General features: G+C 35.6%; 1 long non-coding RNA gene across 10 annotated transcripts; it reads left to right on the top strand.

The window, feature by feature from the left end:
- Positions 1-25,031, top strand: LOC113460039 (uncharacterized). Of its 10 annotated transcripts, none has more exons than XR_012579079.1 (4): positions 1-2,104; positions 5,641-7,069; positions 7,451-10,749; positions 18,872-25,031. It is a non-coding gene; the product is annotated as an uncharacterized LOC113460039 (long non-coding RNA). The 10 variants fall into 10 exon arrangements; XR_012579080.1 differs by having other exon boundaries at positions 1-5,752; positions 6,936-7,069; XR_012579076.1 differs by having other exon boundaries at positions 1-6,120; positions 6,936-7,069.
- The last annotated feature ends 1,746 nt before the right edge of the window (positions 25,032-26,777 follow it).

The raw sequence follows: 26,777 nt of genomic DNA, 5'->3' as shown, positions 1-26,777 counted from the left end.
TTCTTTTTCTTTTTCTTTTTTTTATTCTTTTTGCCCCCCTCCTTCCTTTTTCGTTTTTGTCTTTTTTCCTGTCACCATTTTAATCTTTTTTTCTCCCCTTTTCCTCACACTTCAATTTTTCCTTTTCTTTTTCATCATTCCTGTTTTTTTTTTTTCTTCCCTTTTCCACTTTTACCCTTCTCTTCATTTCCATTTTGCTTCCCTTCCTGTCCTATTCCTTCCCTTCCCCTCTCTGCTTTGCCTTGACGTGCCTAGTCTTACACATCTTCCTCTTCTCCTGCCTCTTCCTATCATTCTATCCAGGAGAGAGGATGCCCAAATGCAGATGGAATACATTTTCATGATGGATCCAGATCCTGAGAACAGCACACTTACCCCACACTGGCTCTAAGGAACAATCCTCATAGGCTATAGGTTTATCACCTTTTACAGATTAAACATCTGTCACAATGGAGGAATTCTAAATGAGAAAAGTTGTTATGAGCTCCATTTTGGCAGTGTTTAGAGAGTCACAAAATGAATTATTGAAAATTTAGACTGACAGATGTATTCATTAATTGCTTATCTCCCTGGATTTTATTAATATTTAGGATATCTAACAACTACAGGTATTGACTATAGATTATTTTTCACTTTCCAGTTTTTGTAACATATATTGCTATTTGAAGAAACATAATCCGTGGGTAAACAGAAATATTTTCAATGGTGCTGGTTAAGCAGAGATTATTTGAAATAGATGCATATAGATGGAGTTACATTAGTGTAGTACTGACTTTGTAAAGGTAAATTTCATGAGTTTCATTTAGGAATTAAAGATCCTTAAAATTTGATATTTGATAATTTTCTATAATTTTATACCTTTTCTAAACTGCCTAGTTCTTGCTGGAATTTCAGTGATGTTTGAAGGCAGATATTGGGCATGTCTGAAATTCTCGTAATTATTTGAGTACATTGAACATAGCCCTGTTTTCAATGAGTCAGGCAGCATTTAACCTTTCTAAATCAATTTCAAAAGAGAAAAAGGAAATCCACTGGAAAAAAAAATCTTCATAAAATATGCAGAGAAGAAAATTGACATAAAAAGCTGACAGAAGCACAATCACTCTCTTTGGAAGACTGGAAATGTAAATAAAGCATCATTCTTCTCAACAAAAACTGTGCTTATGAAATATGAATGCTAACGTGAATGAATAACTACACACTGGAACATACCATGAAGATCAGTATACATTCTTCAGATGATTTTCAAAGGTCATTAAAATAAAAAAATGTCTCAATATCTAAGCACCATCACCTGATAACACTTTATGTCACCCTTTGCTGTATAGTATAATAAATACAAAAGACTTACAAATAAAATGAAATAATGGTAACAATATAACAAACCACAACTAGCAAAACTGGATGTAGATTACACTTGACTTCAGTAGCATTGGCAATAAGACAATTTTTAATATATTTTTATATTTCTTTTATTTTATTTTTGTATTTAATATATCAAAAGTTTTTTCTCTTTTAGGGTGACTAAGTTTACAAAGTGGTTTGGGCATACATTTCAGTACCACTGGTGGTAGATTTTATAATAGTTCTCATACACAAAGAGTCTTATGTAGAAGGACTAAGTATTTCCTGAATGTGTTTATTTGCATTTGAATTTAATAATATCAACCCTCTTTTTCCAACTCCTATGAACAGATCTACCAATGACGCTGAATATTTTAAAGGTCTGTTGGTAGAAAATATAAAAGCCTTCTCATTAACACATTTTCAAGACTATGTAAAATAATATTAAACAGAAAAGAAGGGGTTGAAAAAATTAACTATTGAAAAAAAAAAAGGATTTCAAACAGTTATTACATTGCCAGCAGATTGAAGGCGGTGATCCTGCCATTCTACTCAGCCCTGGAAAATCCCCATCTGTAATATTGTTTCCAGTTCTGGACTTTTTAGCGCAAGAAAGGCATGGAGTTCCTGGAATGGGTATAGGAGATGGAAACAAAGATGATCAATCGATTGGAGCATCTCTCTTACAACAAAAGGCTGAGGGAGTTGGTCCTGTTTGGCCTCGAGAAGAGACAGCTATGAAGGGACATCATCAATGTGTGTAAGTATCTGAAGGGAGGGTGTCAAGGGCATGGAGCCAGGATCTTCTCAGTGCTGATGAGCAATAGGACAAGTGGCAGTGGGCAGAAACTGATGCACAAGAAGTTCCACCTAAATATGAGTGGAATTGTCCTGGGTGAGCTACCATGCACTGGAACAGATTGTCCAGAGAGGTTTAGGAGTCTCCCTCATTGGAGATATTCAAGCAGTATCTGGACAAAATTCTGTGCTATGTGCTCTAGGATGACCCTACTTCAGCAGGGAGGTTGGGCCAGATGACTCCAAAATAATCAAATTAAGAAAAAAAAAAAAAAGGAATATTTCCATATTTTGATGTGGAGGGATAGAATGTAAGAAATTGTGCAGAAGGCAATCTCACCCCTGAGGAGTTGCAGCTGCACTAATCACCAAAGATTAGGAACAGACCTGCCCTTAACAGGCCACAGCTGCGTCCAATAAGGAGACGAGTGCTACAGAAACGTGGTGTAGCTGGGTGGGCAGAGGGTTGGCGTTTGTTGGTTGTGCTGTGAGGAAGAAGGAGTTAGTACTGCAAGGAGTGTCATAGGAAGCTGAAGGTATGGGAGCTTTGCAATAAGATGGCAACGTTTTGGTTCCTGCTTTCCTGGTCAAATCTGGCCTATTTCAAATTTATTGGTTGTGTTTATCTTTTGACAGCCCTATGTATTTTTCATTTTTAAAGTTTCTTAATTTCATAATTATTGCTGTATATATTTAGATTCTATGAGAATTTATGGATCATTTTTATGTTCTGGAAATCAGATTTTCAAAGAAATTTTGGCTTTGGAAGCATAATTGTCTTTGTTAATGCCCATAAGAGACACTGTTCCATCAGACATCCAACAGGTTTTCAATCTGAAAGCCTCATTTATTTTAGTAAGAGTGAAAAACAACACCTCCGAAATTGATGTATTTCACTTCTGATATACTCAGTTGCTATTTGGGTGAGAGGCTTACTGGCCCAGATAAAAAAAGAAATTGGTGGTCTAGAGAACAGCTGATAATATTATGAAATGGAAGGCAAAAAAGATGGGAAGGGTTTGTGGGCCAAAATATACTCTTTATATTGTTCCATTATATTTCATTTATTCTGCTTATGTGGACATTAATTTGTTTGTTTTCCTTAGTCACTGAATACACTGCATTGCATTAAACACATAAAAATCAATGCCAGTTTTTTGAGAAAGAATTTTTTTTATTCTAAGAATAATTAAATGGAAACAATTGGAATTCATGCTGTCTAATACAAGTATTTTGTGTTTTGTTCCCCCTGGTCCTGAGCAATTAATATAATATATAAATTTCCTCTTCTTTTTGACCATTCTTCAACATTTGTTATAATATTTTCTGAATTCTTAATATTAAATCTGTTGCATTATCTTTTTTTTTTAAATTTATTTTTGCAATCTTCTTAGGAAGTAAAATTTTTTCCTATCTCATTTTGTGAAGTATGCTTTTTAGAGCCCTCTAAGTCTGCTGAAATGTTGGTTCATTTTAAATTCTGGGAATAAAATCCTGACAGTAATTCAGGTAGAGTCTGGCAGAATTACATTAAACTATAAAACATATTCCTCAACACTTTTTTTTTTTTTTTTTTTTTTTGTGTACTGAAAATTTCTACAGGCTACCCAAAACCTTTGAAGCTAACCAAAGGCTTTTTAACATTTTTCTACTTCTGGGAGGGTTCTCTTAAAAATAGCATCAGCTGTTGAAATGAACAGAGTATTAAACCCACCATCTTCAGTTTTATGGTGTTTGTATCACTTGATTTATATCTTTTTTATTAGAAAATATGAGATGAACAGGGTAAAAAGTGTCATCTGTTCTGAAAAAATAATGGGGCTCCAAACTCAAGTGGAGAGAACCATAAAGGCTGATTTCAAGTTCCTGTTAGACATTTTCACTTGACTTGAGAAAAGGTTCAGCCTGACATAGAAACGCAGTCTACATGGTATGCTGAGAGACTTAAAGGACATAATTGTGAATATATTTTATGGAAAAAGGATTAAAAATGCTATGCATATCTAATTCACAGAACAGGCAAGGACAATTGCCCACTCACAATTATGTAACAGTTTTGTGTCAGGCACTCAAGAATGGTAAGTAAAAACAAGCAAAAAGTATTTTTAACACGTAACTGATATTTTTAATAGACTCATTTTAATTTATTGTGGTTGTCTATATGATGTAAAATAGATTTGTGATGAGATGTTTGGTTAAGCATGGGGAAGAAATTTATCATTTGATCTTGCACGTAGATGGAATACATTACTCTGAGAAAAAAAAGGGCATCTCAGAGCTTGAGTATTTTGTAGCCTGACTTTCTATTTTAGTTCTCTATAGCTAAGACATTATTATTATTACCTAAGTATTATTCAGTTAGCAAAAAATACCTTGTGTTCAATAGTAAAACCTGAGGAAAGGAAACAGTAATTTTCTAATATCAGGGAAAACTAAACAGTCTTTAGAAAAGTTATTCAATATTCCATAAACTCAAGAACATTTTCTCATCTTTATGCAAATTGTATAGTATCTGTATGATTCAGCAAGTGATCTCCTTTGTTCCTCAAGTAATAGGTCAATTATGGCTAAGCAACTGTGATTGCAAGACCATAGCAAAAGTTTTGGCAGCTTGGCTCTAGGCATTTTTATGTAAAATTATTATTGCTGCTATAAAGTCTTAATTTAATAAGATGGAAAATAATAACAAAATGGAAGATCTGCGGCTCATCAAAAGCTATTTTATGTGCTACTGAAAAAGGGCATTTCACCCAGCTGAACAGAGAATTTCTTCAAAGTGTGAGCAGAAATGGACTTCAAGGACACCTTTCATTTTCTCCCATTTTCCTTTTTTGTTTTTTGGTGTTTTTTTTTTTTTGTTTTCATTTTCAGTTTGCCAAAGGCTGCTGTCATCACTAATATAATTATTTCTAAATCATTTGATCTGTCAAGTTGGACCAGACAGGGCATTTCTATTTCTACACTCTTATTTTGTATTTTGGAACATTTGGCACAGCTAATCAGGGTGATTGATTGAAATATGGTAGGGGAAGGTAGCTAAAAATAATGCCAGAGCACTAGTATTTTTTTGAGATGACCTATATCCAGTCTCTAGAAAACACTTTATAGACACAAGATCAATATTTTATTAGCAATGACTAATAATTCATGGTGATGTAATATGTTATGAGAGGAAGCCATTTCCTGATATCTGATAGCTGGATATAAATGTAGCAACCCCTACAGATAATTATCTCGCTTCTATACATTTCAGAAAAAAAACCCCAAACAACCCAAATAAGCATATTTTAATATTTAGGTAAAATGATAGTTTAAGTGAACTACTTCAGGTTTATTATGTTCTGCTTGAAACACCTTTTTGCCCATTATCTTGAAACCAATGATACAAGAGAGAATTAAGCAGTGCTTGGTTTATGAAGTTATATTAAGTTTATAGTAAGAAATGTGTAGTAATAAAATTTCTATGACTAGCTTTAACTGGATCTTTTTCTTCAATAGAAGGATCTTTCAAGCAAGTCAAGGAAGAGGTATCACATTGGCTGTGTGGGTGTTTGCCATGTGGAACACAGATTCTTACTAGACAGAACCCCAAATGAGAAAAATCTCCAAGGTTTCTACTGGCATGTTTATGTACCTGCAGTGATTTCCCTTTTTGGCTTGTGTTGACAGCTTTAAAGGATTGTTTTGTCTGGAGTGTCTCTCTGTTTTTTTTTTTATTAAGTCTTTTTACAAGTTTCTAACTCTAGCATTAAGAATGTCAGTCTTAAGGCTTATGATTTAGATAATTTTCTTTTTATTAAGTAGGCCATATGACAAATCTACATATATTTCTCTGTCTACAGCTTTGACTACTCTCATTTTTGGTACATTAATCTTCTCTCTATCTCATTCCTCAGCTATTACCTAATAAAGTAAAAAGTTAGAAAGGAATACACCAGAACAGTGAATGGAAAAAATCAGAAGCATGGTTTAATTCATGTAAGCTTACTATTCAAATATTGTGAAAGTGCTTGTAGCAAACCAGCTTTATATGATCACAAAATGAATGTCTGGAAATGAGAGCCACAGTGAGCTGACTTCCTTTATAGAAAAGAAAAAAAAAGCAAGAGGAACTTTTGGGTTTTGGTTCATTTAGCTTGGTTTAGATATCTACTTTAGAATAAGAAGAATCATGCCCTTGACTCCAGTAAGTATATTGACCACATCTTTATGGATGGTATAGACAGATTAGGATCTCAAACATAGATTTAGATCTGAAAATCCACAGAGTGAAATTTATATTCTCATTTGTAACTTGAAGGCAAGAAGAAAAAAAGAAAATAGTAAAATATATGTCCATCTGACATATCCTATGAAAAGTATCTCTCCAAAAAAGAGAATTACATTCTCTTTATATAGATATATGTACATGTATATCCAATAATAGGCATTCAAAAATTTGCAACAAGAAATTTAAAGTTCTGTGTCTTTCCTTGTTAATTTTCCAATTATATGATCTGATGAGAACTGTGATAATGTGATGAGTCAAAAGCAGCAGAGGGCTGGCTAATAGAGACACTGAATACATCTTCAAACTTACTGATGTAAGTCAAAACTTACTGTTTTACTGATGCTGTGTGGTGCTTCTTCTTAATCATCAGTTAACTTGGCAGCCTAACTCTCAGAGGCAAAGAACTCTGAACACCTGCATGACATCATAAAGGTGGTATGATATTTAGTGATATCTCAATTATTAAAGTGCTCATCATCACAATGTAATTTTTTTAAACGCAATTTTTTTCTCATTTTCACAGCTTTTCTTCAGTGGAAGAGACTTGAATTGTAATGTCAGGATAGAGGCATGGGGAAGAAGAATCAGTTAAGGATAAGAGAATGAAGTCATATTTGCCTAACTCAGAAACCTCATGTTGAAGAGCTCACATCAAGGGTTAGAAAGAATTTCCTGGTTTTGTGGTAAAAAAATGTTCATAATAACAGTTCTAATCATTTTTATAGTAAGCCCTATAGTAAAAGAAACAGTATTTTGATTTTAATTTTGCATTCCACAAAAGCTATTTTTATTAGTTTAAGAAGAAGGTATTCACACATTAAAGAAAAGGCAGTATAATGGACTGTATCCTCTCACAGGTAGACAGGATATTTTATAGAAAACACTTTTTTCACACATGAAGAAATCCTCTTTTGAACAAAGACAAGGTGTAAAACCTCTAGGCTGAATGTCAGCTATTTGAGGAATTTATTGAGATCATCATAGACACTTCTACACTCAATGCTTGCTTCCATGTGCAACAGCTTTTTTTTTTTTCAGTCTAAAAATGAAGGATTAAAGAGGCAGAGAGAAAAGAGGAAAACAGTACAAAATCAAGCATTTTGCCAATAGTCTGCTAGAATGTGGTCGGATACCCTGATAGTCCTTGTGGCTGCAAAGATGTGTGCAGGATATGCACAGCTCACGGGGGACTGAGAGGGGGTTTGTTTGCAACACAAACTTTACATTATTCAAGAAGATTCTCAAGTTCTGTAAGTGGATATTCATAGCACCTATGTTCTATCTAGTTATCTGGCATTACATGAATGGTCCTATGTGTTTTAAATAAGCATATTTTAAGGCTAAAGAAAGCTCATTCCTCTCTGGCAGTACAGTATTAACACAGTTTCTAAGGAAAAAAAACTAAAAAATATATTTCCCACTTCTACTGAATTTTGGCTCCAATTTTCAAACAGGGAGTGCAGAAGCCTGTCATACTCCTTGTAAAGTATTGACCAAAGCAAAATTACTACCTTGTATAGGAACCCAGAACAAAATTCATGCTATGGAGTTATATCAGTTATGATGGGGTTTTTTTTCCATAAAAATTCAAGTCAGTTAATTCATGTTGAGAATACAAAAAAAAAAAAAAAGAAGAAACTTAATAGTGTGTTTAATTTAGGAATGTTTTAGTCTTACAGTGACTAAAATATCAATAATTATCTAGTCTTCAATCAGTTCCATTAAATGTTCACAGAATAGAGCATTAGGGCCACTTAATGTTAATGCTAACTTTATAATCATCTAGGAACAAATATTTCAAAACAGCCCATAAGTTTCAATAAAATCAGCAACTACAAAAAAAAAAAAGGAAAAATTATGGTATATGGAAATAGAAAATGTGCTGCATGCCAGATACCCACAAAAGCTACTCACGCTCTCCTCTCTGCAGCTGGACAGAGGAGAAAAAAGGTTGAGATAAGGTTGGGAGAATCCACTTATCAAATGTTGTCACAGGCAAAACAGGCTCAGTTTAGAGGGATGAGTTGAATTTATCAATAACATAATGACATCAGGATAATAAGTAAAATAAGTGCTTAAAAAACACCCTTCCTCCCCCCCTTCCTTCCCAGCTCTCTCCTCCCCCAGTGGTGCAGGGATTGGGGTTATGCTCAGTTCATCACCCGTGGTTTTTCCTTCTGCTCAGGCAGACAAGTCATTCCCCTGCTGCCATTTGGTCCCTCCCATGGAAGACAGGTCTCCATTAACTTCTCCAGCCTTGGATCCATCTCAAGAGCTACAGCTCTCCACAAACTGCTGTGGTGTGGATCACTCTTCCATAGGGTGCAGTCTTTCAAGGACAGGCTGCTCCATTAGGGGAGCAGATCCCCTCTCTCCTGTGGCTCACAACCTCCTCCAGGTATCCAGTTGCTCCATCGTCAACTCCTCCTCCATGGGCTGGGGGTGAATCTCTGCATCCCCACGGACCTCCTCTGCCTGCAGGGGCACAGCTGCTTCACCATGGTCTGCACCACGAGCTGCAGAGGGATCTCAGCTCCAGGGGCTGGGGCACCTCCTTTCCCCCTTTTTCCACTGACCTTTGTGCCTGCATGGTTGTTCTTTTCCCATGTTCTCTCTCTGCTCTTCTCTAGTCACAATTACAACTGCACAATCACTCTTTGTTTAGATTTCTTCTAAAATGTGTTATCACAGAGGTATTGCCACCATTTCTAATTGACATTTCTGTCTATGGAACCACCAGGGATTGGCTCTGCTGGACACTGAGGAAGCTTCTAGTAATTTCTCATGGGAGCCATCCCTGTAACTGCCCCGTTACCAAAACCCAAAGCCACGCAAACCCAATACATCAGGATATAAAGTCACTTTAATAAATGACATACGTTTTGGAACTTGGGTGGTAATGTCACCTTTAATGAAATACAAATGCTACTGAAAGCACATACTGTAATCATAGAATCCTTTTCTTACGGTTTGGTCTGATTCAACTGAAGCATCTAAGTCAAGACAATTTGACAGTAACCAGATACCAGGATACAAGTTTATAGCCACCATTCATGAAATGATTGACTTGGAATTTCCAGGTGAAGGATTCTGTGTCCAGGTTTCATTTGTGATTATCTTGATGGTTGGATAAAAAAAGTGGTGTCAATCTCTCTGGAATTTATTCACTTCCATACTTAGATAAATCTTCATATACTAGATGTCTGGAACTAATGCGATTGCCCTGTAAACTCAAAATTTATACTTCTGTCTAGTAATCACAAACGATAATATTACAAAGAAAAAAATCTAAAAGAGATGTTAAAAATCTTCTCTTCAATACAGTTCCTCTAAACACTCAAGGGAAAGATTATTGTTTTAATTTTCTGGGAATAGAGTATAATCTAGAAATCAATTTTTAGTCAGTCTCTTGGCTCACATTACATGTAGAACAAATGTTATTTTAAACATAATCTGCAACACTTAATTGCAAGTCCCTGTTCTGCCAGATATTTAACCTTTTTTACATTTATTAACATTGTTCTTGAGAGGTCTATACAACTTGCAATCTCTCCATTATCTAAAAGGAAATCAGTAAGGCAAGTTTTGATTATTTTCTTTTAAATATTATGAAATATTTTGCAAGAATATAGTGAAGCAAATGGGGAATATTACCTAACAATTCTGATACATTTTGAAAAAGGATATGTTAAAGAAAATGAGCTTGTAAAGAATTCTGTTTTGATGGGATGTCATAATAACATTTCTTAAGTAGTTCTTTCTCTTTCTCTCTCTCTTGTTCAGTTGTACTTTATTTTTAATTAATTAGAAGGCAGAAAATTCTACCAGAGCTTTAATATTAAAATTAAGTATTTATAATCTGGTAATGTCCTCAGGCAGATCCATCTGTAGGTCCAATTACCTTGTACTTAAATAATACGTCCTGAAAAATATGGATGAAGGATTTAATTTATACATATCAAAAAACATTCATTGAGCCCAAAAGGATACTAATAAATCTTATCTTTCTGAGTGTGGGACTAATGATTGTCTTATTGATTTCTACTTAACAGAATCAATCATACTTTCAAGCGATTCCCCAACATTCCTTTTGGATGCATAGATAAATTCAGGAATCCTGACTGTGTAATTAAACTGTGTATATCAATACCTTTTCTTTAAAGTCATGATACTAAAAATACTGAAAGGCCTCTGAACTGCTGACATTACATTTTTTTTTAAGGATGTACTACAATACAATGACTTCTGTGGAACAGAAGCTCAGATCAAGTTGGTCAGATCAAATCAAAATGAAAAGAGTATTAGAAGTCCTCACTGCTCACTGTTTTATCTCAGAGGTAGGTCTTTTCTTTCACCTCACTCTTACTCTGCGTACAGCAATGTTTAGTGTCTTGCTGAGTAATGAATAATTCCAAGCAGTGCACTGGAGACCTCTGGAAACTGCCTGTGTATTGGCTCTGTCTCTTTATAGTGTGTCTGCTTCCCTTCTTGGTGTGGAGACTTCTGAGTCCTCCCATTCTGCTTCCTTCCCTCAGGAGAGGGCTGCTGCTCCAAAAAACTGTGTATTGATCCAATATATGACAGCCAGCAGTTAGCAAGTGCATGACCTCACTCCCTCTGGCTGAGTTGCACCTTCCAGCAAAACACAGTTTTGGCACAAGAGAAAACACAGCAAACAAAACATATGTTATTTTTCATTCTTAATGTGAGATAATTTGTGTGTATATCAAAATTTTTCAGTGCATGCATTAAATTTGTCACCAATGGAAATTTTCTGTCTCCTGACAAGACCATCTCTTTCCTCACACCTGAAATTGAGAAGCACAAACACTGTTTAAAAAGAACTGATCACTGTGCTTGCATCGAAAGTATTCTTAATGTAACATAAAATCTGATCATAATAATAGGATATGAAGTTAAAATAGATGATTATTTTAAAATTGTAACTTGGAAAAAAGATTCTTTAACTTCACTTTTCAAAAGCTCCAGCTTTTTAAAATATAAAATTGTCACTTGTGTTTCCTTGAGGAAATGAAAGCCTAGTCAGTGTTTAACACAGAATTTTCTGTGTCAAGGCCCTGGAGGCAGCATCAGGCCTGGCTGCCCCTCCAAACCCCTTGCATCTCCCTCCACCCTGCCCAAAGCCTAGTGTCCCATGTAACCCCCCCAGAAATATCAGCCCTGCCCCAGCAATGCCACAACAGGGCTGTCTCCAGCTTCCCTCTGCCCTGTTGTGCCTAGTTGAGCCAGGCTCTCCTGCAGATCCCAGCCCCACCTTCACACATCCCCTGGGCTGTGCCAGGTGCCCAAAGGTGGGGCTGCTCCATTGCCTCACAGCTGTCCTGCTGCTGGGAAGGGCTGGACTGTTACAGACATCTTTTGTGAAAAATCCTTCCTTGGGATTTTTCTCCCTTCTGAGAAGCTGTGGCCTCAGCAACAAAATGTAAACAATGGTTATCTGCTGCTGCGGAATGCAATACATGGATCTGGTACTGGTCTCAGGTGGTTGTTTGGATTTTCTGACCACTCACGGAAGAGCTGTTCTTGCTTTCTGCTGGGATACAGATCTTTTTTATTCATTCTTTTCTATTCTTAGCTTAGCTAGCTTCTGAGAACTTTACTTCTATTCTTTTTAGTATAGTAATAATGTAATATGTATATCATAAAATAAATCAAGCCTTCTGAACATGAGGTCAACATTCTCGTCTCTCTCTCCCCCTGATGACCCTTGTGACCACTATCACACTGGGACAGACCCTGGTGGATGGGTCCTGCCCTTACAGGGATAAGGTTGATCCCAACAGCCCTGAAGTTCCAGCACCAGGGAGCCAATGGCCCTCATGGTGCCTTGACACCAGTAATGTACCTGGGAAACAATTCAGAAAACACAAGAGAAATTATAGCTTCTTTGAAGCCAAACAAGTTATAGTAACAGTAGAATCATAGAATTGTTTAGGTTGAAAACCAGCATAAGATCATCAGTTCCAAACCTTAATCCAGCTCTATCACGTTCACCACTAAGTCATGTCCCTGAGTGCCACACTCACAAATTTTTTGAGCTCTTCCAGCTATGATGACTCCACTTCCCTGAAAAGCCTGTGCCAATGCTTGACAACCCTTTCTGCAAAGAAATTTTTCCTAATATACAATCTAAACCTCCCCTGACACAACCTAAGGACATTTTTACTCACCTGGATTCTTTTTACCTGGGAGAAGATACTGACCCCCTTCTTGCTGCAACTTGGTTTCAGGTTGTTGTAGAGAGTGAGAAGTTCCTTTTTAAACCCTCTTTTTTACCAGGCCAAACACCCCCAGCTCCCTCAGCTGCTCCAGCACCTTCACCACTTTCTTGGTTTTCTCTGGACACACACCAGCACCTCAATGTCTTTCCACTAGTGAGGGGCCCAAAACTGGACACAGGATTCAAAGTTTTTCTCTTTTTTGTGACCCATTCTAATGGACACTGTGCCACTTGAAAAGTTCATCTCTGAAACACTTCATCTGCAGTGACTACTTCTGTGCATACTAACCAATTGGTGCAAAGTTAACAGTGCATCTTTTTGTCACCCCAATAGAAACCTCTACAGCTTGCTGCAAAATTTCAACAATTACCTCCTGAGATATACTAAATACTCAACTTTTGAATGAAATACAAATACAAATAGAATACTGCAAGGTTAGGTTGAGTATGACCATTTCTGACTTTATTACAAGGTCCCATAACAATTATGCTTTTCTTCAGGTAATTTAATGCTCAAGGGAAGACATCAGCCAGAAAATAAATTTACAAGAATATGAGAATAAGCTGCCATGCTTTAGGTTAAGACTATATTTTTCACTTAGATTCTGAATTTGGCAATAATCTCTCAACTTCAGAATTAAATAACTGTCTGAAAATAGAATAACATAAAAATGAAATTAGAGCAATAAAAATAGAAAACAAATTAAATTTGTTCTTCTATGAGGAGAGAACTTATAAGTAGCACTTATAAACTTCAATATTATTGTTTGTCACTAGTATTTGGAGAATATACGACATAATCAAAACATACATTTCAAAATTGTGAAGGAATTGAAACACTATCTAAATGATTGTGCTGTAGATATTGAAATCATTTTACCAGGTTTCTGGCTAGTATTTTCTGAAAACTCTGCTATATAACACACAGTTTTTGAAAACATATTTATGGGGGCACAACTATCATCACAAGCATTTGGTGTCCTAAACATTCAATAGTCTGCAGGTTTTCGTACCTCTCCAAAATGCCTATAGACTGTTGAGAATAAAACCCATATTTTTTGCACCAGATTAGAATTGCTGTGACTGCAAAACTCCTTCTGGTGCAATATAAACCTAGTTTTTATAGAGCTATCATCTTCTGAGTAGTACTTTTCTATGACAAGTAAAACTTTCCGCAAAAAATCATGATGAAAATACAGACCTGTTGGAACAAGTTCAGGGGGCCACCAAGTTCAATAGAGGAATAGAACACCTTCTGTATTAAGAGTATTGGGAGAATTGGGTTTTTTCAGCCTGGAAAAGAAAATGTTTAAGAGTGGCCATATTGCAGTCTTCAATACCTGAAGGGAGCCTGCAGGAAGATGAAGAGACTATTTACTAGGGCATTTAGTGACAGAGTGAGGGGAAATGGCTTAATACTACCAAAAGAGAGTAGATTTAGGTTATATATTAGGAAAAAAAAAAAAATCTTTACTGTGAGACACTGGAACAGGTGGCCCAGAGAAGTTGTGGATGGCCCATCCTTGGAAGAGTTTAAGGCCAGGTTGGATGGAGCTCTGAGCAAGCTGGTCTAGTGACATGCATCCCTATCACCAGCAGGGAGTGGGAGTGGAACCAGGTGATCTTTAAGGTCCCTTTCAATCCAAACCATTCTATGATACTAGCATAACATTTTTTAAAACTCCAGAGTTCCAGTAATCCCTTAAAGAATGTTCAACCATTATAATCTTTCCCCTTACAAACACAAGTTACCATTTGCATAAATTAGCAACTATTCAAAGAAGAATACAGTCTGCTGTAAACATTGCAGACAACCAAGTATGATCAATAATTGGATTTTGCTACTGACTTGGAAACAAAGAGGTCCTTGTGACCATTATAATTCCTTAACATTCATAAATGAATATGAGGCTAATGTCTCCTACTGTGATCTGTAACAATGAGGCTCTTTGGGTTTTTGTTAAAGAAATATCCTTTTGGAAAAGAATTACATCTTATGCAAGTATGCTTATGACTGGATTACTATAGTGAAAAATATTCTTTTTTTCCCCTTTTCTGGATAAGATATTTGCAGTTAAATAACATAAATAAGTAGAGCTGGTCCTAAGCAGACAAAGACATGTAATGTCCATCCTGGTTCTATTTTAGAAAAGTGAAAAGCTCAAAAATCATAACATTTCTGCAAGGAGGTATTCACCATACAACATTTCTGGTCAATCATCAGCCACTTATAAAATTGGTTAAGGTGGTTGAGATCAACAAACGTGAAACTAGAGGCTTAAATGGGAGATATTACCTGTCTGTGCTTCTCACAGAATCGAAGAATAGTTAAGTTTGGAAGGGACATCTGGTTCATTTGGTTCAACTTCCTTGCACAAGTTGTATCACCCAGAGCAGGTTGTATAGGAACATGTCTAGATGGCTTTTCAACATCACCAGGGAAGGAAACTGTGTAGTGACTGTGCAGTAAACAGTGTTAAGATGTTGTCCTATGATCTCCATTATTGTAAATTACAATGCTGAGCACAGTTTTTTTGGAAATTAATATGCAGCCTGTGTTGGCAGCAGAATAAGAGTTTAAAATCATAATTGCATATAAATCTGAGTTCTAAGGTCCAGGTTATGAGTTACTGGTAAAAACAAGGGTTAAATAATGATGCAAAAATTTTAGTTGCTAGGATTTGATCCTGTTTCTTTCATGTTGTCTCATTTTCTGCTCACTTTTTCCTGTTTTCATCTCTGAAATAAAGTAAAAATGGAAGTTTCTATACATTTTTTTTTCTGAAACAGTTAATGAATTCCTTATACTACAATGAAACAGATCTGGTGTATGTCACCTGGAAAGTTTGGCACATGGATACATGGATTATATTTAGGTGCATGTGTCTTTTCTGTAAGCCTCACTCACTCTGCTCACTTCCATCAAACCAGTGAAATAATGCATAACACTGGAGTTGTTAATAATGTGAAAACTCAATCTTCATGTTTTGTCATCCTGACATATCAAAAAATCTGTTGACACCTCTGTGTGACACGCAGGTTCCCATGCATGCTAAAAAGCCTGCTGGCTTGTGGAATGTATTCTACCCTACGCCTGAGTTTGGCTGCAGACCAGAGATACTGAGTGATCTCTGTTTCCTCTGGAGATTAATCTGTTAGTCTTGCCAGGCTTTGCTCAACTCACTGGGGCTGCAAAGCATTCAATTCAAAACTGATGGAATTTCATACATGCTAAACTTACCTGGCCAGTGAATCATTAAAGTACCTTTTATTTCTGAATAGATTGCAATCACCAGTTCCACTCTATTGGAAAAGGGCTAAAAATATAAGAAACAAAAAAAATTGTATTGGGTTATTTGACGTCTTTCATCTGAAGTCTGAATTATTGGTAAGAACAAAATGTTAAAGGAATTCAATAAGAGGGAAAATAACCAGAATTATTTTGTGACCTCTCCCTGACACAAAGTTATTTGCATTTTTATTTAAGAGTAACCAGACAAAGAAAAGGAAATTTTAGAGCACCTTTTTTTCTAGTTTCATATTACTTTGATACATATGCACCCAATGCATTGTCAAATTAACAGCTTGTTTATAAACTGTTGTATTTTTTGTTAATCTTGTGATGAATCATCATTGAATCTCTCTTTTTTCTCTATTTTCTCCACATATACTATTGAATGTATTCTCATGTTCTGTACAAGAACTTATGTCTGGTGGGGAAACAGAATATTATTCTGACAGTGGATGTTTCTTGTTTAGAGCATGATAATTGCTGTTATAGTATCCAAATTCTATATTCTCATCCATTATATTTTATTTGTGACTTAGATTTATTTTTCCTTGTTGATACTTGGGTTTTTTTGGTCTTAATACTGCACCTATTATTTGAACACACAACCTTAGAAGTCTGTTTTATACATCTAAGTCTACTCATTTTAACCTTAGAAAGTGTATAATTATTTTGATCTACATGAAGTTTTCATGTTTTAGGATCAAAACATTAATTTTTGATAAGAATCAAATTAAAACTTCTCAAAATAAGATACTGGAAAATTTTACAGGTAAAATAATTTTTTCTGCAAGCCAAATGGTCACACTTTTACTTGAAAAACCAAAAACTTCTCTCTGCAACACACATTTACCATGTAGCATAATGCTGTGTTTGAACATATTTTAATTTATATAACTCTTCTGAAATGCAAATATGAAAATTAGTTATGTAGTTGTGTCTGAAATAAGGCACCATATTAGCTACAATGAATGATTGTGATTATATTTTAATTATTAAATACTAATAATGTTCTAATAAGCATAATTTTAGATTTTAGTTTTTTAAGGCTGTAAAGGCAGGAAATCCTGATAGAAGAAAAGAGAACTAAGCAGGGTGCAAAAAGGATAAATATGTTAAAAAACGAGCAGAATTTAAAAATAAGGAGTTTAATGACTGAAAATTTTGGCTCAGCTTATGAAGAGTCACAGAGCAAAATGATTTGCTGTGTAAGTAAGCATTTGCAATATGCACAAGTAGCATGAATTTGGAATTTACCATGAAAGATCTAATTCACTGTAAATAAGTAGAAGAACATGTATATGAAGGTTAATTAATTTAACAGTTAAATATCTGTTTGGGTAGAGTGCACGGCAATAAACTCAATAACTGTTCAATACAATGCATCCCCTGATGCCTCTCAATACAATATGATACATCTCCATATGCTTTCCAGCACTAGCCATTCCTTCTCCCTTGACTCAATTCCTTCCTGTATTTTTATGAATATTTAAATTGCTAAGGTGCAAATAACAGACAATGTTTATTATTTTAAAGCGTGTCTTATTGTCATCCTTGTAGCTTACTTTGCAGTAGTCTATTATTGCTTTATTTTTCAGTGATAATGATGTGCTCCCATTAGGAGCAATCTTCAATATAAATTATTTTGTCTGCAGACTCTCTTTAACCTGAATATTGATAAATTTAGCTTCTGTAAGCTCTGGTTAAAATTTCAGCAGCAAGTTAAGGGAGATAAACTGCCTCCATTCACTAGATTATAATGATTTAATTTCCTCATGAAATAAAAATTTCCTGCAGGAGATGTCAAGGAACATGTAAAAGCATGTCAGAAGAGGGCTGCTCTGTCCTCATCTTTCAAGGATTAATTGTGTGGAAATTGAATGAAAACAATTTTCATCACTCACAAAGATTCATATGCTTGTATATCCTTGACACCATTTTGAGGCACCCATAACAGGGAGCCAAAACTTTCTTGAGTTCGGTTACCTAAAGTAGGCATTTACTGATGTTTGAGGGGCTAGAGAGAATGCAAGACCTGTGGAGAGGAATGCCATGTTTGCCAGCAGACCTATGAGTGATTTCTGGTTTGTAGTCCAGCCATTGGAGCCATGCACAAAACCTTTTGTTATGCCAAATAGTATAGATTTCCATGTGTTGGAAACTGAAGGAAGCTGTACATTTAGGAAGCTTGATTCAGTTTTTCTTTTCCTTTTTTACCCCTCTTTAATTGTAATGTAGCTAAGAATGGGTGCCAAAATGCTTTTTTATTATAACAGATGGGATGAAGAAGTAACTCTGGAACATGGGTACATGGTGACAGATGAAGACCAAAGAATAGGAACAAAAGCTGAGTTCCTGACAGTTTAAATTGCTCAGGTGGCTGTTTACTCCTTGGATCCATTTTGAACTGCTCCAAAGCACTCTATCCAAGCAAAATTGTTTATAAATAGTTCTGTACTTAATCCACTACCTATGCAGAATCACAACAAGAGCAAAACCAAACCATTTTTACGTAAGATAATTATTTCCTGACATTTTGAAAATCATTGGTCAAGGCATCCTTCAGATTCTTCTTTATTCTCTTTCTCTTGGGGATTCTGGCATGCAATTTGGAAATAAATTAAAACTGACAGTATTTATCAAATAATTAATATTTTACTTGAGAATAACATGTATCATGTAAAAAAATATTAATTTTGGGCCATTCTGCCTGAGAAGCTCCATGTCAGATCTATCCTGTGGAAAGATATCAGCCTGCAAGTAAAAATTGGAAAACACCAGCCTACAGGAATCTAGGAATGAGAACAAGGAAAGAATTTCCATATTCTTTATTGATTTTGCTCTTTCTCATTCATCAAAAGGGAATAGGGTAACACAGCTTTCAGCACTTAGCACTTGTCATTTCATTAAATTTTCTACACTTTCTCAGAGTGGGAAGAGGAGATAACACAATGTTGAAGGTAGAAAATACTGAAGACGGACTCTATGTGTCTCAATCTCCAAGAAGATCCAGGAGAAGACAGAAAGAAAGTGCATGAATCCAGTAATGGACCCAGGACAGAGAGTAAAAGGGAGTATCCTGAGGCAAAAAGCTTGGAAAAAAAGGTGAGAATAGCTGAGTGGAACAAGGCTTAGATGGGAAAATAAGTTAAAATATATGCTAAGAGTAGGTCAGTGTGGTGTCAAGTAGATTTTACTTGATTTTGACACATTTTGAATAAGCTTTAGAAGCTGAAAGAGTGCACCTGTGTGTGTGTGTAGAATAACACAGAAACTGGGAGATGCAATCTGGAAGGAATTTGAGAGAGAAATACACTGAACAATGACTTATTGGTAACTTAAAGGGAAAAAAAAACAAAAAAAAACAAACAAAAAAAACCAACCCATCTCTATTTCAATGTAGCACATTTTTTAAGGTTTATTGTAGGGAATAAGTTCTCCACCTTCAAACATCCACAAAAATCACTCCAGGTATAAATTCCAAATACATGCTAGCTATCTTGTCTCAGTATGAAGACTATCATTCACAAGGTGACTCAACTGACATGTCTATACATGCATATCTGTGCAATTTGAAAATCTGAAGGGTATTTGGCAGTCTTACAAGTGACTGACAGATATGAGAAAGGATATGCAAAGGGATATGTGTTCTCCTGAAACAGCAAAAGCAGACCAAAGAGGAAAACCTCATCATCACACATTCATCAGTGGACACTTACAGTTTCAGTCATCTGCATCCTGCTGAAGAGATACTCCATTCAATTATTCAGTTGTTAGGAAGAGCTAACAGCTCTGCAGCTTTCCCCTGTATGAGTGAGGGTGGGGCACAGCCTTCTATATGAAGTGTCTAATGACATTGAGATACACTTGTAAATCCATCCTGGATTCCAGATGCCAATGCAGACAAGCCTATGACTTCCAGGGATATGTCTCATGAGCTGAGACCTCATGCTGCCTGAGATATTTCAGACCTGTAAGATACTTAAGACCTGTATTTAGTAATCACAGTCAGTTACCAAAGCTCCACTGAGCTGGACTTTTAAAATTAGTTCCAAGCAGTGGATTAGATCTGCACTTTTATGTACATGTGAAATTAATGCTATTTCAGATTCCAGAGACCAGTCCATTCTTCACAACCCTTGTTGCCAAAAGGCATAGCCAAAGCTTGTATTTAAGTGTCTTTTTTTTTTCCTCTAAGCTGTTAGAATGCAGCTCAGTGGTTTGGATTTTTTAAATATGAAAAATCAGATCATGTCTCTCAAAATAAATTCTAAAGCAGAGGATAATATATCTGGGCCTTTGTTTCTTGCATGCACATTGGAGAGAGTAAAGTGTACTTATCTCAGGATGCCATTACCATGCATTCATTAGTGTTTAATGTTGCATATTATAGTAAAGGGGACATGGAAAAATTCCAGTAGGAATTATTCCTGTTTTCTGAATCTGCTTTGAATATTGTGCCATAAATAAGGAATATGTTTATCGGGGAAAAGAAAGGAAGTTATTGAGTTGTTGCATTCTAAGTAAGCACGGCTGGTTCCATATACAAAATGATGCTGACAGCTTCTAAGAAAAGCATATGAGGGGATCTCATTACAGATCATATGTACATGGAGGGATCAAATTAATGTTATAAACAGAACTTTAATTTTAACTTCTTTACTTTTGAGAGTGATTGACTTTCTAACACATAAAAAGAGTCTTTTGACCTGACTTTTGTAAGTCTCTAATGTTACTTAATTTAAACTGGGCTGCTAAAGTCTGTTTTAGAAACCCACAACTACATAGATTAACTCTGGCTGTGTCACAAGCAACACTCCTACATTATTTAAAATTGTTTAATGTACAAAAATTGCAGAAATTGGTCTTTTCGTATTTTCTTCTGACACTAATGGACTGAAAGACATCTTTTGAAGTTCATGTTTATAGCAAAATTATCTGCTCTTAGCCATCCAGTTCTAATGCCCTATTAGAAATTCAAAGGTCCTACAAGTTTCTTCAACTCAGCAGACAAGTCCCTTTTATGTACTGAACTTCTTGATGTTGCAGGACACCTCCTGACAGCAAATTCTTTTGTACCACTGCTCTTGTCATCCTCTTCCCATTCACACTGGCCATAAAAATCTCTCAGTCCTGCAGGCACATTTTAAAAATTTAATAAAAAGCCAATGTGTAATTTCAGTCAACCTCAAATGCAATGACCTAAAGGCTCTCGGGTTCATTGAAAGGCATTGATTGTCCATTCAACTTCTTTTTATTTTTTCAAGGTAAGGTGATGTCCAGAGCCAGTCTGCCAAGGGTTCCTACCAGCTTCTTTACTGAATTGCCTAAAAATCACACAAAAGCATGTGATGTTTTTTTATCTTGAGGAAGAAGTATGATTTGGGTGTAGTCACTGTCAGGTAATTCTTTGCCTTTGACTGAGAACACCACCTACAAACCCCAAGAGAAATTGAAAATAGATACAAATGTAAATCTCATGCTTTTAAGAAGCACAATGATTAAAGGCTTTTACCTCTTCCTAAAGCTAAAATAATAGCTAAATCAGTGTCAGAATCATGAAAAAGTTGTAGAATTCTTGGAATAATTCACACAATGTGAGAATAAGCACAAGTATTATGATAACAGCATGATGATAAATAAACAGATGCAATAAAAATCACCAGTCATACACTGTTTTTAGAACTATTATTATCAGAATTCATGCAAAACATTTGTTAAAACAAATTTAACATTAGCAGTGAGGATTGGGAATGATTAAATAAAAGACAGAATGTAGACAAGTCAATCTCATGGTGTTAGTATTCATCATCAGTAATGCTAACTTTTATTGCTACTCAATAAAATAAAAATACTATGGACCCCAAATCAGAAGTTTTAAAATGTTTCTTACTAGAAAAGCTTACCTAACATTCATGGTCTTTAATTTCTGTTAATAAATAGATGAAGAACAGGGTATAAATTTTAATATGGATAATTTCTCCAACTGTGTACCTTCTGCAGATATGTGTATGTATATATTCTATTTTTCTGACTGAGAGTATATATGTGTATTTATATATTCTATTTTTCTGACTGAGAGTATATGACTGTAAATTATTACACTACCTTTGCATCTACAATCCCCATTTGAGACTGACATGCTAGTTGGTTAACTGCTATACAAATTTAAAATCAATATTTTGTCCAAAGCATATATGTCAAAAAAATTCTGAGAGAATGATGGTTTAAACTTTTGGATACAATATCTAGTAATTAGTGTAATAAAACCAACTAAAATGATTTATTAATTGTATTTGGTAAAGAAAAAATATTTGTTCCCTGTGTGTTTTCATTGGTAATGAGAAATAAAGAAAGGGTTTGAGAAAAAAAAGAGGCATATATCAGCATACATCTGCAGCCTACTATATAAACAAAATGAATTCCACTAACTTCTGTTTTGGAACATGGAGCAGCTAACATAGGCTAATGTGATTAGAATGAACATGGCTATTATAGATATCAGATAATATCCCACTGATTAAATTTGCTGAAACCAATTATAATTAAGAACCATACAGACTTTTCTAATGGGCATAATTAGGCTAAACAGACTAATAAATAAATAGATAAATAAAAGCAATGCTAAGATTTGCTTTTAATAGCACCAAAAATGAAAGTGTTTTTAATTGTAAGTTCCTGCTGGTTTTGAAAATTTTGGATATCTCAGTTTTCCTTAAAGTGGGATGTCTTCTAATTTGTGTTCTTATTCGTGTTAGTTTCATATCTTAATTCTCTTCAACCTTTATGAAGAAAATTTTCTACTAGCTGCTTTTCAATATTAGCAAGGAGTATATGTTAGTGAAAAACTGCTACAAACTGGGAAGACCAGTTATGTCCTTTATTGTCACTGGTGACTGAAATCACAAAAGAGAATTAAAACAAATCCTAATTATTTTTTTTCTACAACCATTTTTTTTTTGCATGTTGTTTCACTGAACTGACTGCAGCTCCTCAGTGAATATGAAGAAGTCTGGAGAGTTTAGGGTTAAGTTAGTATCTGCATTGAGTTTGTCTGGCCAGATTTTCATAGCTGGGGGGCTATAGGGTGGGTTCTATGTGAAGTTACCTAAAGCTTCCACCATGACCTGCAGAACCCTGTCAGCTCCAAGATGGATGTCCTACTGGACAAGGCTGGGCCAAATGAAAAAGACAGTAACTCTGCTGTGATAACACATTTAAGAAGAAAAAAATGTTATTGAGCAGATGTAATCTTGGCCAGAGAAGATCAGAGTAAGAATGTGCAAGAGGAACAACTCTGCAGACAGCAAGGTTGGTGAAGGAAGGACGGGAGATGCTCCAGGTTCCAGAGCAGAGATTTCCCCTTCCAGGCTGCTGTCCCCTGCAGCCCCTGGTGCAGACCATGGTGAAGCAGCTGTGCTCCTGCAGCCCATGGAGGACCATGGGGATGCAGAGATCCATCTGCAGGTCATGGAGGAAACCCATGCCAGAGAAGGTGGGTGCCCGAGAGGAGGCTGTGATCCTGTGGGAGGCCCGTACTGAAAAAGGCTCCTGGCAGGGACTTGCAGGCATGGGGAGATAGAAGCCCAAGCTGGAGTGGTTTTCTGGTAGGACTTGTGACTCCATGGAGGGTTCATGCTGGAGAAGCCTGTCCTTAAAGAGCTTTACTCTAAAGTGTGACCCCACTGCAGAGAATTGAGAATAGACTCACTCTGCAGGAGGTTGCAGAGAGTAGTTGCTCTGAGATGGACTCCCATAGGAGAAGTCCATGGAGGACTCTCTCCTGTGGGAGGAATCCCACACTGGAGCAAGGCAACTATTCCTCTCTGAGCAGCGGCAGGAGCAACAGGTGATGAATTGACCAAAACCCCCATTCCCTGTCTCTCTGAGCTAATGGGGGAAGAGGTAGAGCTGGGAAGGAGGGAGAGGTTGGGGGGAAGGTGTTTTTAATGTCTTTACTTCTTATTATCCTGTTCTTATTTTGTAAGCAATAAATTCACTCCATAGCTCTAATTTGAGCGTGTTTTGTCTGTGATGATATTTGATGAATGATTTCTCCTGGTCCTTATCTCAACTTGTGAAATTTTTGTTATTTTCTCTCCCCTATCCAGCTGTGGAGAGGAGTGAGAGAGAGGTGGATGAGTGCCTGATGTCCAACCAGGGTCAACCCACTACATCATCTCTTATTATCTTCTATAAATGTAATTGGTACAATAATTGAAGTAGCATGAAATGAGGAAAGGAGGCATGAGAGATAGGGTTCCCTTTCTGTACTCATGATGCAACATTTAGCATATGTGATATAAACTTAGGAGGCTTACTGTCTTTTGAATAATTGGATTTTTTGCATTGCATATCTTCTCTGTGTTCTGAATGCATACTATTAGAAAACAATACTAGTAAATGAATAAGGAGAAAGAGCTGTTACATCAGTGCATCCATAGTGATGGAACAATTCAGATAGCAAAGTAAATACATACATCTTGCTTTGAAACTGTGCATTTCTTTAATTACAAAAAAAAAAAAAAGTTTTGTAAGTTCTTCAGAAACATCATTCTCTATACATTATTAATGCAATTGTTATTTGGAATATTGCAGTAAGTTTCTTTCATAACAGACAAAAGTTAATTGGGAGATTACTACTTTGAGGCTTTAGGTCTATGTTTGAGATGAAATCACACTGAAAACAAAGACCTCTGTGCAAAGAAATTAACTGCCTATTTTTCATTCTTAACAGTTAAAGGAATTTTAATAAGGTTACATCTAAACCACTAGCTGGTACACTGTGCAATGACCAAGAGTCCTGGTCTCATAATAATGCCAATTGAAAGCTCTCTTGTTGTGAACCCTCCCTCTCTTCTTTCTTGGACTAGTTTTTCTTCTGATGAGTTTTATGTACAATAAGAATATGAAAGTGGTTTTGTATCTATCATGAAATTTATAAATGTTCAAGATGCAGATCTGGATTTAAAAGATGGGAGTTGCTCCGTCAGGACAAAGTCTTGTGTCTTCCAGCCATTGCTTTGCCTATCTTCCAGATAAAACTTATCTTTAATTAAAAAAAAAAAAAAAAAAAACAAAAAAAAAAACACCTGTTAATCTGAGAAGAAAAATGTCACTAATATGATATATATAGAATAAGCACTTCCAAATCTTACAGGACAAAGTGTCGTTTGTATTCATGGATAGATTTGTTATACTGAAAATACACTCACCCATTTCTACGGGTAATGAGAAAATGGCAAACAAAACTACTGTTGAAGACAGTGTGTATACAAAGACTGGAAGAAGAATACCTCTGATGGAGTAATGGAAATCAAAGGAAATCTTGATATGGATGAATTTAGTTTTATATTTAGAAATTAAAATAAGTTTAAAGATTTGTTTTTGAAAATGTCTTTCGTTGTAGATAACTGACATAGAGTTTTAGTTAATTTTTTAACACAGATTTTATTTGCTATTTTTTTATTCTTTGGGTTTACTTTTTTCCTAATTTACTGTATTTTTTAGAGTACTTTGAGGAGTCTAGTCAAGCTGTTCAAGTTTTAGGCGACTGTGTGTGTAACAATTTTGAAAAAGATTTTGAAGTGTCCATTAAAATCAATGTTAAAAAATGTTTTGACATTATGATCTAAAGATAAGACATTCTATGTAACAACATCACTAAGTTTAAAATTGGCTAAATGACACATTCTTTTCTTAATGATTCATTCACTTCAAAGAACCTCACAGAAATCTTTATGTTCTCTTTAGCTTGAGATTAAATGAATCACAGGTTTTTGCCACATAAGATTGCAGGCATTTATAGAATACAGTCATTTATAAATATTTATTTCTGAAAAAAGAAGGAAAATCTTTTAATTAATATCTCTCAAATAGGTGTTATTTTGGGGCAGAAAGTTTTTGGTCTTTTTTTAACCACTATTAAATAGAGAAAATTCAAAATGTTATCTTGTCTTTTTTCTTTGGTAATTCATGCCACAAGTGATGAGACCTTAGTCTTCAGTAGTCCTCTTATTTGTGTAAATGGCAATAAATTCAAAAGAGAAATTTCTGAGAAATTTTTACAGCTTGTACAAGCAAACATAAAGTCATGCATTATGATTAAACTATGATTACTGTTTACAAGGAGAATTGAATGAGACAAATAGCAGTAAAAAAGTTTAAAGAAGGAAGGCTGATATTGAGCAACAATGTTGAAAGCTACCAGTGTCTTTTAGAAGCATAGATAAGTGGGAAGAAGTTGACTTATGAGTAATTCTGCACTGACTATTTAATATCAACAAGCCTTGCTACAGATGTTCACTGGAAGGTCAAAATTTCAATATTGCATAATGCTGAACATTGGTAGGAGTGCAGGACTAAATCTGCCAACATGTAAAGTGAGGCAATTCTGCACTTTAGGTTGCCTACCTCCGCTGTATACCACCACCTCCTGGAAGTCCCAAAAGACTGGTGCCTTGGAGAACAACTTGTGAGAACACACAGTGTGGAATGAGAAACAAATCAAGCATGGGAATACTGAATAAATCAGGAAAGAAACAAGTGCTTAAGAGAGTGATCTCATGCTTGAAAAGGGTTCATGCTTGGTTAGAAGTAGGATGTCCCTTGGCCATAAGAAGGAGTGTAATACAGAGAGAGAAGAGCCTACATTCACATTTCTGAGGAAAGCTATATCACAAAGCTATTCGTGGTCGACAGGCCAAGATTTTCAGAGTAGATTGTGCACCCTGAACATCATCCTGTTTAGGACATCTCTGAGAGATTTTCTTTTTCACTTCTATAGGCTTAAAATACTCTGAGAATCATGTCTGAGTTTACCACGGTAGTGATTT

This window comes from Zonotrichia albicollis, chromosome 2 (genome assembly GCF_047830755.1).
Source record: "Zonotrichia albicollis isolate bZonAlb1 chromosome 2, bZonAlb1.hap1, whole genome shotgun sequence".
NCBI lineage: Eukaryota > Metazoa > Chordata > Aves > Passeriformes > Passerellidae > Zonotrichia > Zonotrichia albicollis.
The sequence above is the reverse complement of the archived record's forward strand: the minus strand, read 5'-3'. Positions and strand labels throughout refer to the sequence as shown.